The following is a 12,525-nucleotide window of genomic DNA, read 5'->3' as shown; positions in this document are numbered from 1 at the left end:
GAAAATCTGAAACAACATGAGGCCAAAGGAGTAGTCCATTACCCAAGCCTTTGTTTTTTCCATAGCACTTCCTTGTCTCTGCTGTAAACCTGATCCCTACTGCAAAAGTGGGTCTAGGTGTTATACAGTGGCTAAACATCTTAGGAATACTGGGGATGGGAGGGTAAGGAAGTATAAAAACATATGCTTTGTTAATACAGGAAGTATGTCGGGCACTCCTTGGATCTGCTATGGTTCCCAGCAGGGTTCTCAGCTGCGACAGAATCATAAGCACAGCTGGGCGAGTTCAATGGTCAGTGCTCTGGGTGATGACTGAGCCACACAACTCAGTATTAAGGTTGGAACCAAACAAAATAAAGAGATGTTGTATACAAAGCCATATTTTTTAATGTGATCTGATGTTTTTCAAAGTTTCATTATCTTCTCACAATGAGCAGAATATTAGACATGTATTGTTTGCATATTCACATTTCACCTTGAGCCCTTGTAGTAAGTGATAAGGGATACCACTGAGAGCCATAAAGGGAGAAAATTTTGCCTCACGCTAATACTCACAGGGTTAAAGAGAGCATCTTTTCTCTTTCTGAAAAAAAAAAAAAAAAAAAAAAAAAAAAAAAAAAAAAAAACAAAGGGCTGCCCTCATAAACTGGCCACAATCCCTGGAGGTATCATAGTTTCTTCACACTATTTGCTCAGACTGGGGAAGCTATGGTGAAGGCCATTGCCAGCTCTCATGGGGACTTGGCCAGCCATAACATCTAAACACAACCATGGCTCACCGTGCCCTTCTGTCCACTAAAAAACATATATTTGGCACCTACCACATGCTGGCCACTTTGCTGTCAACCTTTAGTGTTTCCCACTTTATAATTATACACAAGCATGAAAAGTCATTTAAAAATCAATTTTTAAATCCAGTATAAAAGTTTTAGAGCCTTGCTTAATATGTAATATGAAATGCCACTTAGTCAAATGAATGCTGTGGTGTGTAATTTGGACAAAGGAAGCATGGCTTTTAGAATCAAAAGCACTCAACCTTTGAAACTGGTTGTTAGCTCTCACTTCCTCTTCTGCTGTTCCCCAAAAATCCATCTCCAAGTCACTTCTCATCCCCTGCCCACAAACACACACTCCATCATAATCAGATCTGTAGAGCGGCAACTCACGCAGCTACTCCATCATTAAGATCCAATCACTCCAAGGCACCTCATGCTTATAAAGATCTGCCCCACTCTGATGAATACTGCTTGACATCTCTCCTACTCACTCTCCCAAGAAATTCTTTCCTGGGGGAGGAAACACAGTCACACCTCTTTCTCAATGACGCAGCAGAGAAAATGAGATGGCCCAGCACATTGCAGCATTCTATATAGCTGTGCCGCATGCTCCCTCTTGAGCTGCCAGCTTAAAAACTCTTAAGGAATGTCACAATTACAACTTTTCCCTGACACTCCTGGTGACAGTACTTCTGACCTAAGACAACTGAGACACACAGATGCACTCCTCGTCTGCTCATTAGCCTAATGAGGATGGAGTCAGGCAAAGAGTTAATTTGACTAATTTAATCAGTATGTCCTTAGATGTGTCTACTGGGAGAACACCAAAGTGGCAGAGACAAATACAGAACACGCAGAGGGAAGGGATTTACTGAGCTGTGCTGGTGATTAGGCCGAGTCACAGTTTGAGAACATTAGAACAACAAAAGCTGGAAAGACACTTAACAATTGCTTAACCCAATCATGCCATTTTATAAGGTCTAATGAGGTCAGGAAATAATAAACATAAAATCTAGCATACAACAAGAGATGCATGGGAAACGTTTTATGAATTGCAAACAGTTATGGTGCATGTGCATATATATAGTACTAGACTCAGTTTTCTCAAAACAGTGTAAAGAAGAATTTAAACACTTGGACGCATCCCTATATGTTTTCATAGAACCATAATAGTATATTTCTTCCACTCCTTCCTCCCCCCTGCCCAGTAAAATCTGATTTTTAGCTGTATAAACCCACATTGAATTCTATCGTTTGGTAAGGATACAGGAAAAAAAAAATATTATTTAAAAAATTCCTCCAATGTTTCATATTCCTAAAAATACTAGGAAAATAACAACACTGGTGGGTTGCATTTGAAGACAAATGTAAAAATTTCTATTTTACCAAATTTACGGGTTTTTAGTTAATAGTTGCCTCTTATGATTTTGATGAATGGTTTTACATTTCTCTACTCTAAAGTTCTAACTTAAAACGAATACCATCAAGTATCTATTTCACGCCGGCAGTGCTTGTGACAGCATGCCTTGATCTTACAATTAGAGATTAAGCCACAATTACTCATCAGATTCAGTAATTCTAAGAGCGTTGATTGAGGGTTTTTCTGGACAATGGAATGTCATTTGCATTGATTATTTCATTATATTAATTTTCTCATCACTCTCCCATTTTTTTGTTGCTTTTTTCATTTGAACACTATTAAGGATGCTTTTACCACAGACTCAAGCCTAAGAGGATGAAAAAGAAAATGAATAGGTTTTTTTTCTTTATGACTATTAAAGAGAAAAGAAAGAAAAGAAGAGCTTGTGGGAATACTAAGCTCATAGCCTATAAATTGGTCCTGTTCCTTTTTATCCTTGGTGATAGTTCATAGAATTAAAACAGCATGAGGAAATATATATTTTGAGGGTGAGTCTTTCAAGAAATTGATCTTTTATAATGTCCTTTCTGCTTGAATGAGATTGTAGTCAGGACAGACAGTAGGTAATACTCCTTTTCTATAAGCTTTCTTTCAAGTGTGTTTTCTTATGCTTAGCAAATTATTAGTGGAGATCCGGTTATATATAGTAAATCTAAAGTTTATGTTACTATATGGTAGACAGATGCCTCATTAATTAGCTAATTAATTAATATGACCAAAATAAAGTACTATAAAATGGGAAAAGCCACATTATGTGAAAGGAAAGGAAATAATTCAGTTTGCATGTGAGTGTGGGCAGGCAAGGCTTCTCTGAGGTGGCAAAAGGAGGTACAAGTTAGACTTGCTGGGGTAAAAAGTGGTATTTGAAAAGTCCTGAGGCAGGCAAGACTTCGGGGGTTCAAGGGCTTCAACAAGATCAGTGCCATTAGGGTCAAACACAAGTGGGACAAGAGAACGGCAGGGTCAGCATGGGCAAGGGTGGAAGGGCGGTAAATGACGAAGCTGATGGAGAAAGCTGGAGGTTGGTCAGGGTCTGGGTGGGAAAGGGTTGAAGAGCCGATGAGGAAGCCGATATGGAACGGTGATGACTTAGGTAGCAGATATGATTTTATTTCCTCCCAAATGCCCAATATAAAGTAGCAAATGAAAACCAATTTTGTAATGAAAATCATAAATCTCCAAAATCAAACAGGTGCTCTGAGGACCCAGTGGCGTTATTAGAACTTGGAAAGCGTGTAGGAGTGGTAACCACTTTATCATACGTGAGGACAAGTGAAATAAAGCTGAGCAGTCATCCAAGTCACTGCACTACCCATGCAAGTGAAGCAGAGATGAGTCTCAAGGCAAAGGGATTGACTAAAAGTCCATTTAAGCAACAATTTGACAATATCCATCAGAAATGGATTCAACATGGGAAAGAACTGTTAACAAAACTGTTGAAAAGAAATGTGGACTCAGAAGGTTTGTTGTTGGCTTTCAAAGTCTGGGTGCTACAAGAATTTCGGAGAGGTCCACAGCTAGCTGAAGCATCAGCACAGCAGGTAATTCTGAAAGAATCATCCTGAGACTGATGTAAAAATTTCATGTTTGTCCAAGTCCACAAAATTGATAACTACTACCAGAGAACAGTACTATGGTTTTTACCTTTCATATGCATCCCAGATTTTATAGACATGTCTTTCATTTGCAGATTTAATCTAGAAAACTAATAGTAAGTATATATGGGCATGTAGTTCCTGGGCTTCTAAATCCTCTGATGGACAGCAAGCACAGGCCAGGAATGATGGCAGAGAGTGAGTGAGTGATGGAGCTGATTTGCCATCCATCTCCAAGTTCTCGATCCCATTTTGTATAACCTGGCAATGGACAGGCAGAAAATGAGGTGAAGAACAGATGGTCTCTGGGCAAGAAAATTAGATTCAGTTGATGGCTATGATACTGTTCCTTTAAAGAACAAAGAGAAAATTAGCATATGGCATTAGGATATGGCCTTATCCTCCCACTCGACTTTCACAAGCGTGGGAGCCAAATTTACAGTCCATGAGTGGAAGAACCCCCCCTAGATGGCATGAGTGGCCCAGAGAAAAGACCTCAGAGTCTAATATCTGAGACTTCTTCAGCAAAACAAATAAAACACAACTGTCACATGACTTTATGGAAAAGCCCACTGATGCAAATACAGCTTTAAACAACTGCTTAGTGTCCCATGCTAAACGCGGACTGAGGGTCATCAGCATCTGAAGGGTGTGGCATATGTGAAAATCAGAGCCCATATACTAAGAAAAGGTAGAAGAAAGCTACAGAAAACAGAAGCAATTAGGAAAGCGGAAAATGTCTATCTTTCTCAGAAAGAATGGCTGATATTGAAATTAAAAGCAGAATGAGAGATTTCTCCGTAAGATGACAGACTTGAAGCCACATCTGTGTGATGTGGTGAAGAAGAATCAGATAAGAAAAAGACAGGGCTGGCAAGATGGCTTAGTAGGGTAAAGGCGTTTCTCTTACAAGCCTGTTGACCTGAGTTCGATATCTAAAATCCAATGGAAGTCGGAGAGAAGTGGCATCATGAAGGTATTCTCTGACTTCTACATGGATGTCTACACACACACACACACACACACACACACACACACACACACACACACGCATGGGTGCACATGCACACACCAGTATTTTTTTTTTTTAAGAATAAGAGAAAACAGAGCCTATTCGAGACAGAAAAAGAAGAAGGGATAAGAAGGGATTCAGGAGTTCACAAAGGAGGATACCTGAGAAGTCCTAAGGAAAAGACAGGCAATGCACTGCATAGAGTAAGCCAAGAGGAATACAGCTCTATCTCTGTGGCTCCCTGAATGGGGAGGGGGGGAAGCAGAAGCCTCATCCAAAGGTAGGCCAGGCAGGCTTGTCACAAAGAGACTGGCGGTCCTACCCTGAGGACAATCATAGCTTCATAAGCTTCAAATCCAGTTAGAGGATTTGGAGAGACAGTGATTCCTCTGGCAGACGAGTTAGCAGTGGAAAGGAATCCCATTGTGTCACTCTTCCGCAGCTTCAAAGGCAGTGGCCCCCCAACCATCTTTAGAGGGAAAATATCATTGAAAACTGAGTTATCCTGGGGAGCCAGGAACACAGAACAGCCACAAATGGAAAATTAACTGGCCACCTCAGTGAAGTAAGAGAGCCTTGGAAGGCAGTTGGGAGAGTTGAGGGGCCAGATGATGATAAATGAAATGATTGATCAGTGGTGGCAGTGAGGCAGCCAGGGAAAGAAAGTTCCAGGCTCCATGGTCTGCAGTTGATCTCATCTACTGAGAATAGCACTGGAATTTGATAGTCGTAAATGGATGGTCAGTGAATAGATTGACCTCTGAAGCCACCAATCTATCATTTGCTTCTGGAGAGCCCAAGAATTCTGAAGTTCCTGGACTTCTTGAAACCCACAGCTGCTCCCAGGGTTAATCCTCAAGATATCTGGGATGTAATAAGCTGGATCTTCTGCCTGTACTGGTAATAATGTGGTAGATGTTTCCCATGCTCCTACTGAACATGGGAGACAGCTTCCGCCAGAATATCAGCCATGGGAGGGGGGGATGATCTGGAGACCCTGAGGAGTGAGAGCATCTACCCAGTTTACAGACTACAGAGCTGACTGTGGCTAGCAGAGGTCTCTGGGACAAAAAGAGAGGGGGCAACTGCAGCAAAGGTAAGCTGGCAGTCGTTGAACACATGCTCAGTACAAGCTTGGTACCAGAAGACACCACAGGACAGAGGATCAATTGAGCATCTCAACACCATGCATACAATGGCAGTCTCTGGTCTCCAAGGGCCCAGAAATAAGCTATATAACATTACGTAGTTCTGTCTTTCTTTTTGACCCCATGCGCTCGCCATATTTTATTTTCATTACAATTTTACTGGCATGTTTAATTCATTATATTTCATATCTTATTTTTCATTCCTCTCCAAAAATTCATGTATTTTGTTTACCTATCTTTCTACTCTCTGGCACTCCTAGATGAAGAACCACAATCAATAGCTGCTGAGAAAGAGAATGGGAGAATCCGTCTTCTCAAGGGACACGCTCCTTGATAGGCTATCCAACTGCAAATGGTTAGTTCTAAACACATGAACCTAAGAACAACGCTGAATTTGGAGGTGGAGGCACAGGAGGAGTTAGAGAGGTGGAAATACTTTTTTTAAAAAAAGGGAAAGAAACAACAGCAAAACCTGCAAGGGGAGCCATGAGATGGCTCAGTAGGGAAAGGCACTTGCCTATTTGCAGCAAAGATTCATGACCTGGGTTTAATCCCTAGGGCCCCACATGGTGAAAGGAGAGAAACAGTTCCAGCAAGTTGTTGTGACCTCTGAACACACACACACACACACACACACACACACACACACAATCACACACACACACACACGTATGATTAAAAACTACACTTTAAATAATCTATAAGGGAACAACACCAATTCATTTACAAAGGCAAACACATCAGAATAACACCAGATCTCTCCTTAGCAACCCTAAATTCAGGAAATCGTGGGCCTAGGATGGAGCTTCCTACTGTTATTGTGTCAAATTGACATAGTGTCAAACTGTCCTCTATCTATGTTTATACCAGAGGACAACTGGTACTTTCAGCCTAATCAGAAGAGTCTTTCTCTGCAGTGAAGGACAGTGAATACAGACTCGTGTCTATTCAAAGTCCTGAGAATAAGTGATTGTTGAATGCTCAGTGCTAAACAGAGCATCTATATAACCCCATAAGGTTCAGAGAGTATCTTGGAAGAGAGACTAGAAAGAACATGAGAGCTACAAGATAGAGAAGAGGGTTATAAGATGCTGTCTCTTGGGGCATGACCCAGCTGTTGTAAACGTGATTTCACAGCAGCTATGGTTATCTGCACTGCATTTGCACAACAACGGACCTATCAACTACCAGTTGTGATGGGAAGGGGCTCAAGGGGCCTCCCCAAGAAGCTATTGGCAGTTGAGGGAGAGGGGAAGTCATTATCTTCAGTGGTGAGCTACACAGGCTCCAGTGGTGAGTTCCACACCTGTGCCGAGATGAGAAGTCCTGGTTAAGCTCAGTGGGTCACAGAGCAACACAAAAGACGTGAACACGGGCAAGAAGCTTGTAAGGAGGAGATGGTGTTAACAGAAGATTAAGTGAAGTAAGAGAGGCTGAGTGCAAACAGTTAGAATGCGTCATACACATGTTTGACTTTGTCAAGGAACAAATTTAATTAATTAAAAAGTGAATAATACATATAAAAGAAAAGAAACGATTTTTAATTTTTAAAATAACATAATTGCATTATTTCTCCCTTCTCTTTCCTCTACCTAATGACTTAATACACCCTCCCTGCTGTCTTTCAAATTTGGGTCTTTATTTTTTTTATTGTTGATTGATTTTTATATATATATATATATATATATATATATATATATATATATATATATATTCCTAAATACATAAATACAGTGTATTTATTACCTGTATGTCCATGCTTTGGAAGTATAGATTTTTGAATAGATAAAAATAAAGGCCAAAAGCTTAGTCGTCACTACCAAAAGCTTAGTCGTCACTACATATTTAAGATTGAAGACGAAGTGAATTATTAGACTGTGTACTCCTAGACAAATGTACAAGGAAGATGTGAGAATAATAAGAGAAATTTTTCAAATGGGAATGTATTTTATTTTCATATTTTTTTTCTGGGTTTTTTTTATTCAAAATATTTTTTTTTCCTATAACATATTCTGGTTATGGTTTCCCCTCCCCACAGCGCCTCTGAGATCCTCGCTACCTCCCCTCCCAACCCAATCCACTCCCTTTATGTCTCTCCTCAGAAAACGAGCATCTAAAGGATAATAATACAATAAAACAAAAACAAATTGGAATGGGACAAAACAAACAAACAAGAAGAAGAGCCAAAGAAAAAGCACAAGGAACACACATAGAAGCAGAGGCATACACATTCAGAGACACAAGAAGCCATGAGAACACAAATCAGAAGCCATTATACATATGCAAAGGCCTGTAAGGTAAAAAAAAAAAAAAATGTCCTAACAAAACATTATGAGACAAAGAACCTCCAGAAATGTCATTAAGTTTGTTTTGTGTTGGCCATCTACTGCTGGGCATGAGGTTTGTCCTCCAGAGTGGTTTATATCCCCTGGTGAAACTGTTGGAGAATTTTTTTTTTTTTCATTTGTGAGTATTTATCATTTGGAGATAGTTTCTGAGTTAAGGAACTGTGTCCACTTCTCCTTTCAGCACTGGGACCCTATCTCCTGCAGACCCATGCAGGCCCTGTGCATGCTGCCACAGTCTCTAGGAGTTGATTTGTGTGTGGGTCTGATGCGTTTAGACTCTAAATGTTAGAGGGTCTTTTCTCCTTGGTGTCCTCTACCTGCTCTGGTTTTTACAATCATTCCACCTCTGCTTACACGGAGTTCCCTGAGTCCTGAGGGAAGGAGTTCAATGGAGCCATCCCATTTAGACTGAGTGTTCCAAGGTCTCTCACTCTTTGTACATTGTCTGAATGTGGGTCTGTTTTCTTTCCCACTGACTACAGGAAGAAGCTTCTCGGATGATGGTTGACTCAGGCACTGGTCACATTTGCCTTTCTGGGTTACCTCACTCAGGATGATTTTTTTTCTAGTTCCATCCATTTAGCTGCAAATTTCGTGATTTCATTTTTTAGCAGCTTAGTACAATAAATAATAGAAGCAATACAAAGACAAAAATTGAAGAAATTATAGTAATAATGATTCAAAGTAACACACCAGAAATTAGGGTCATTGTGCTCTACACAATGAGTAAGCATGAACTCATTGTGTGTACATTAAAACACTAAGAACTTCTATCAGAGTTAGGATTTTTTTTTTCAGCAAAAAGCTAGATAGGCTCTATCAATACTACCTGTTATATCACAAAAGCAACAGATAATATGTAATGAGCATGGGTCTGTTTTAATAAAACTTTATTAATAAAAGAAGCAGTATGCTAGATTTCTCTTGTGGGCATTACTTTGTTAACTTTTTACATACAAAAAAATCCATAACAAAGACTAATGATTGATTTTTAAATAAATACACTGAAGACTAGATGATGAGTGTTCATTGGGATTTTTTTATTACATAATATTTTATTGATTATTTGGGAATTTCACACCATGTATCTCAATTACACTCACTTCCCAGTCCTCCCAGGCCTGACCCCACCCTTTTTTACCCCCCCCCCAAAAAAAAGAAGAAGGAAAAAAATAATCCAATTTGTATTGCCCTTATATTCACCGGAGCATGGTCAAACTCCCAGTGACCAGCCTATCAAAGAAAACTGAGTCCCTCCCCACCATACCTCCACCAGAAGCTCACCAGAATTGGAGAGCTACATTTCAGCATGCTTATCACAATTTCTTAAGAGTTCTCTTCAATGGCTTTCTGTCTAGGCTGTCACTTTTTTAGGGGATAGGGGTGAGGGTAGGGGTTGTCACAGAAGCCTTCTATGTAACTCTTCCTCAAGTGTAAATCTGCTGTCATTGACACCACAGTAAAGAGTAGCTTCCTTGCCCTTTACAGTTGGTGGGAGCACATATCATGGACGTACACATGGTTTCCATGTGGTTTCTGGTGACAGCATGGACCATAGACATCCAATGTCAGCATGTGCCATGGACCTCAGCATGGCAGTACAGACGATGTACATCAACCCAACGCTCTGCTGCAGCATGGGCTATGGGCACCATCATAGCCCTCACTGGCAGCACAGGCCAAGGACATCATCGTGGCCTCAGGGGCTACATAGGCCACCAATATGGTCCCTGGTGGTAGCCTGGCCCATGGACATCAACATGGTTTCAGGTGGCAGCACAGACCACAGACATCCACATGGTCTTTGGTGGTAACATGGGCCATGGACATCAATACAACCCCTGGCTGAGGAACCATGGACCCCAACATGGACAACTGCGGCAGCATAGACCATGAACATCAACATAGCCTCAGGTGGTTGTACAGGCCTCTCACATCAACATGATGGCCCCTGGCAACAGCATGGCCCATGGACATTAACAAAACTTCTTAAATCTATATTTCTATTTTCAAACAAATTTTCAAATTTGTAGTCTGTACTGCCACTGGAGGCTATGCTGAGGTCCATGGCACATTTTAAACAAATTTGAGAAATAAATTAAATATGGTCTTAAAATCTTCATCTTCCATGGGGTTTTTTTTTCAGAAAGCTATAGAAAAGAATATGAAAGAAGACGCAAACTCCAAAACTAAGAATTATATTCCATTCCTTGGCTCACTGGATTATGGTGAAGCTGAATACCAAGGCTGCAAGTTCCTAAACACATGGAGTCTAGGTTAGGCCAGATCAGAAGGCATCAGTAGAAACGGCTTCAAGAAAATGTAATTGAAACAATAGAGACTGTTTTTGCACTGATTCAAAAGATACATTAGTGAGAAGGGCAAGTTCTAGGGATGGAGTGGTTGTAAGTACATGGGAAAACTACAGAAAATAACTATTATTAACGTCAGAGGACACAGAGAGTCTTGCAAACATATTAACTGCTGACCACTATATGACTCAGCTCTGACAGTGTTCCCTGAGCCTCAAAACTACACATGAATCTAATCAGAATTGTTACAGAACTATAGGGAAAATAAGGAAGGAAGAAGGGTGGTGTGCGGTGCGTGGGAAAGCACAAAGCTTCAGCTTCGTTTTCCACCTAGTAGATCAAATTGAAAATGTAAAAGTATTCAGTGCTGTGAAAATGTAATGTAGTTTTTGGAGTGTCTCTCAGACAAACAGCAGAGATTGAGTGTGCTTGTACCTGGGTACTTTGGAGTAAGGGCAGCAAGAGTGGGTTTCAGAACCTTGTAGAACAAGTTGACTCTAACTGTGCACCTATGTAAAGCTTTGATTTTAAAAAGCTCCATTTGTAAGCATGGAGAACACTTTTCCATCAGCAGAAAGATCACCGATGGCATGTTTAATCAGTGGGTTTTCTATAGCAGCTCATAAAGCAATGAAATGGAGCTTTTGTGTTTTAAAAGGGATAAGCCAAAGGTGAGGGGGACCAAAAAACAAACAAACAAACAAACAAAAACACCCAGTGGTGATCAAAACTGTCCCCCCCCCAAAAAAAAGAATAGAAGAAAGAGATGTAAAATATGGTAGAAGGTGTATAAACATGAAAACCACTGTTACATGCTATCTATACATACACACACATGTAGGAAAGAATGAAAAGTTGCATAGGCAATATAAATAGTCAATTTTTTAGTTGCCTCCTGGAGAGAGGACAATGAGTGGTCTATGAAGGGCTTCTGCTCTAGGCCCTGCTTCTCGAAAAACAATTTAAACTCAGCAAATGAGGTGAAGTAATAGGTAGTCAAGGCAGGAAGGGCAAGAAAGGGAAGGGTAAACCTGAGCAATAGAAACCTTAAGACTAGTACTATTTCCCTCTCTCTGACATTTAATCACTCTCCTTAAGCTTTCTTTTGTAGCTCTCTTTCTCTTTTGTTTTTTTTTGGGGGGGGTGTATACATATTTCATCTTACTAATATACTGCTGAAGCAACTATGTCTAAAGCACATTACAGTCTTCCTCCGTCAGCTCAATCAAGACGCCTCAGAGAAAATCTGTTATACAGGGGTACCCCCCTGTCTCCCTCCTTCTCTCTCTCCACCCCCTCTCTCTATCTTCTACCTTTTCTTTTAAAGTTTTCATTTGTTGTTTTGGAGTGTGTGTGTGTGTGTGTGTGTGTGTGTGTGTGTGTGTGTGTGTGTTTCTGGGGACTGAACTTAAGGCCACATGCATCTTAGGAAAGTAATCTGTCACTAAGCTGTATCACCAGCAACTCCCTCCTCTGTTTTACACAACAGAGCTTCAATTATGGTTGTTTTCTATGTCAGCTCACCATGCAATGACATATTTGAACAGACCTATTATTAAAATCAATGTGGAATGTGAAGCTCAATTTTTATTATTGAGTATAACAATAAGGGATAAAGTAACTATTTTCAAGATTGGTTGAATTCAAGCACCCATGTCACCGAGAGCCACCCTCTTCCTACTCTGTCCTCCTCAGAGTGTTGACTCAATTCTCCACTACAGTCCACAAAGACTTGCTGTCTTGCTGTCTACAGAAGGACAATGGCTGTTTCCTTCAGTCCATCTCTGCCTGTATGGCTGAGGAGGTGACTTTGCGTTGTCTTCATGTTGCAGAGAGGATAAGAGAGTTTTCTGAGGCTCCTTTTCACAAAAGTATTCATCCTGCTCCTGAGAGGATTAATGTCTTTCATGTCCT

The sequence above is a fragment of the Peromyscus leucopus genome, chromosome 9 (genome assembly GCF_004664715.2).
Source record: "Peromyscus leucopus breed LL Stock chromosome 9, UCI_PerLeu_2.1, whole genome shotgun sequence".
Taxonomy (NCBI): domain Eukaryota; kingdom Metazoa; phylum Chordata; class Mammalia; order Rodentia; family Cricetidae; genus Peromyscus; species Peromyscus leucopus.
The sequence above is the reverse complement of the archived record's forward strand: the minus strand, read 5'-3'. Positions refer to the sequence as shown.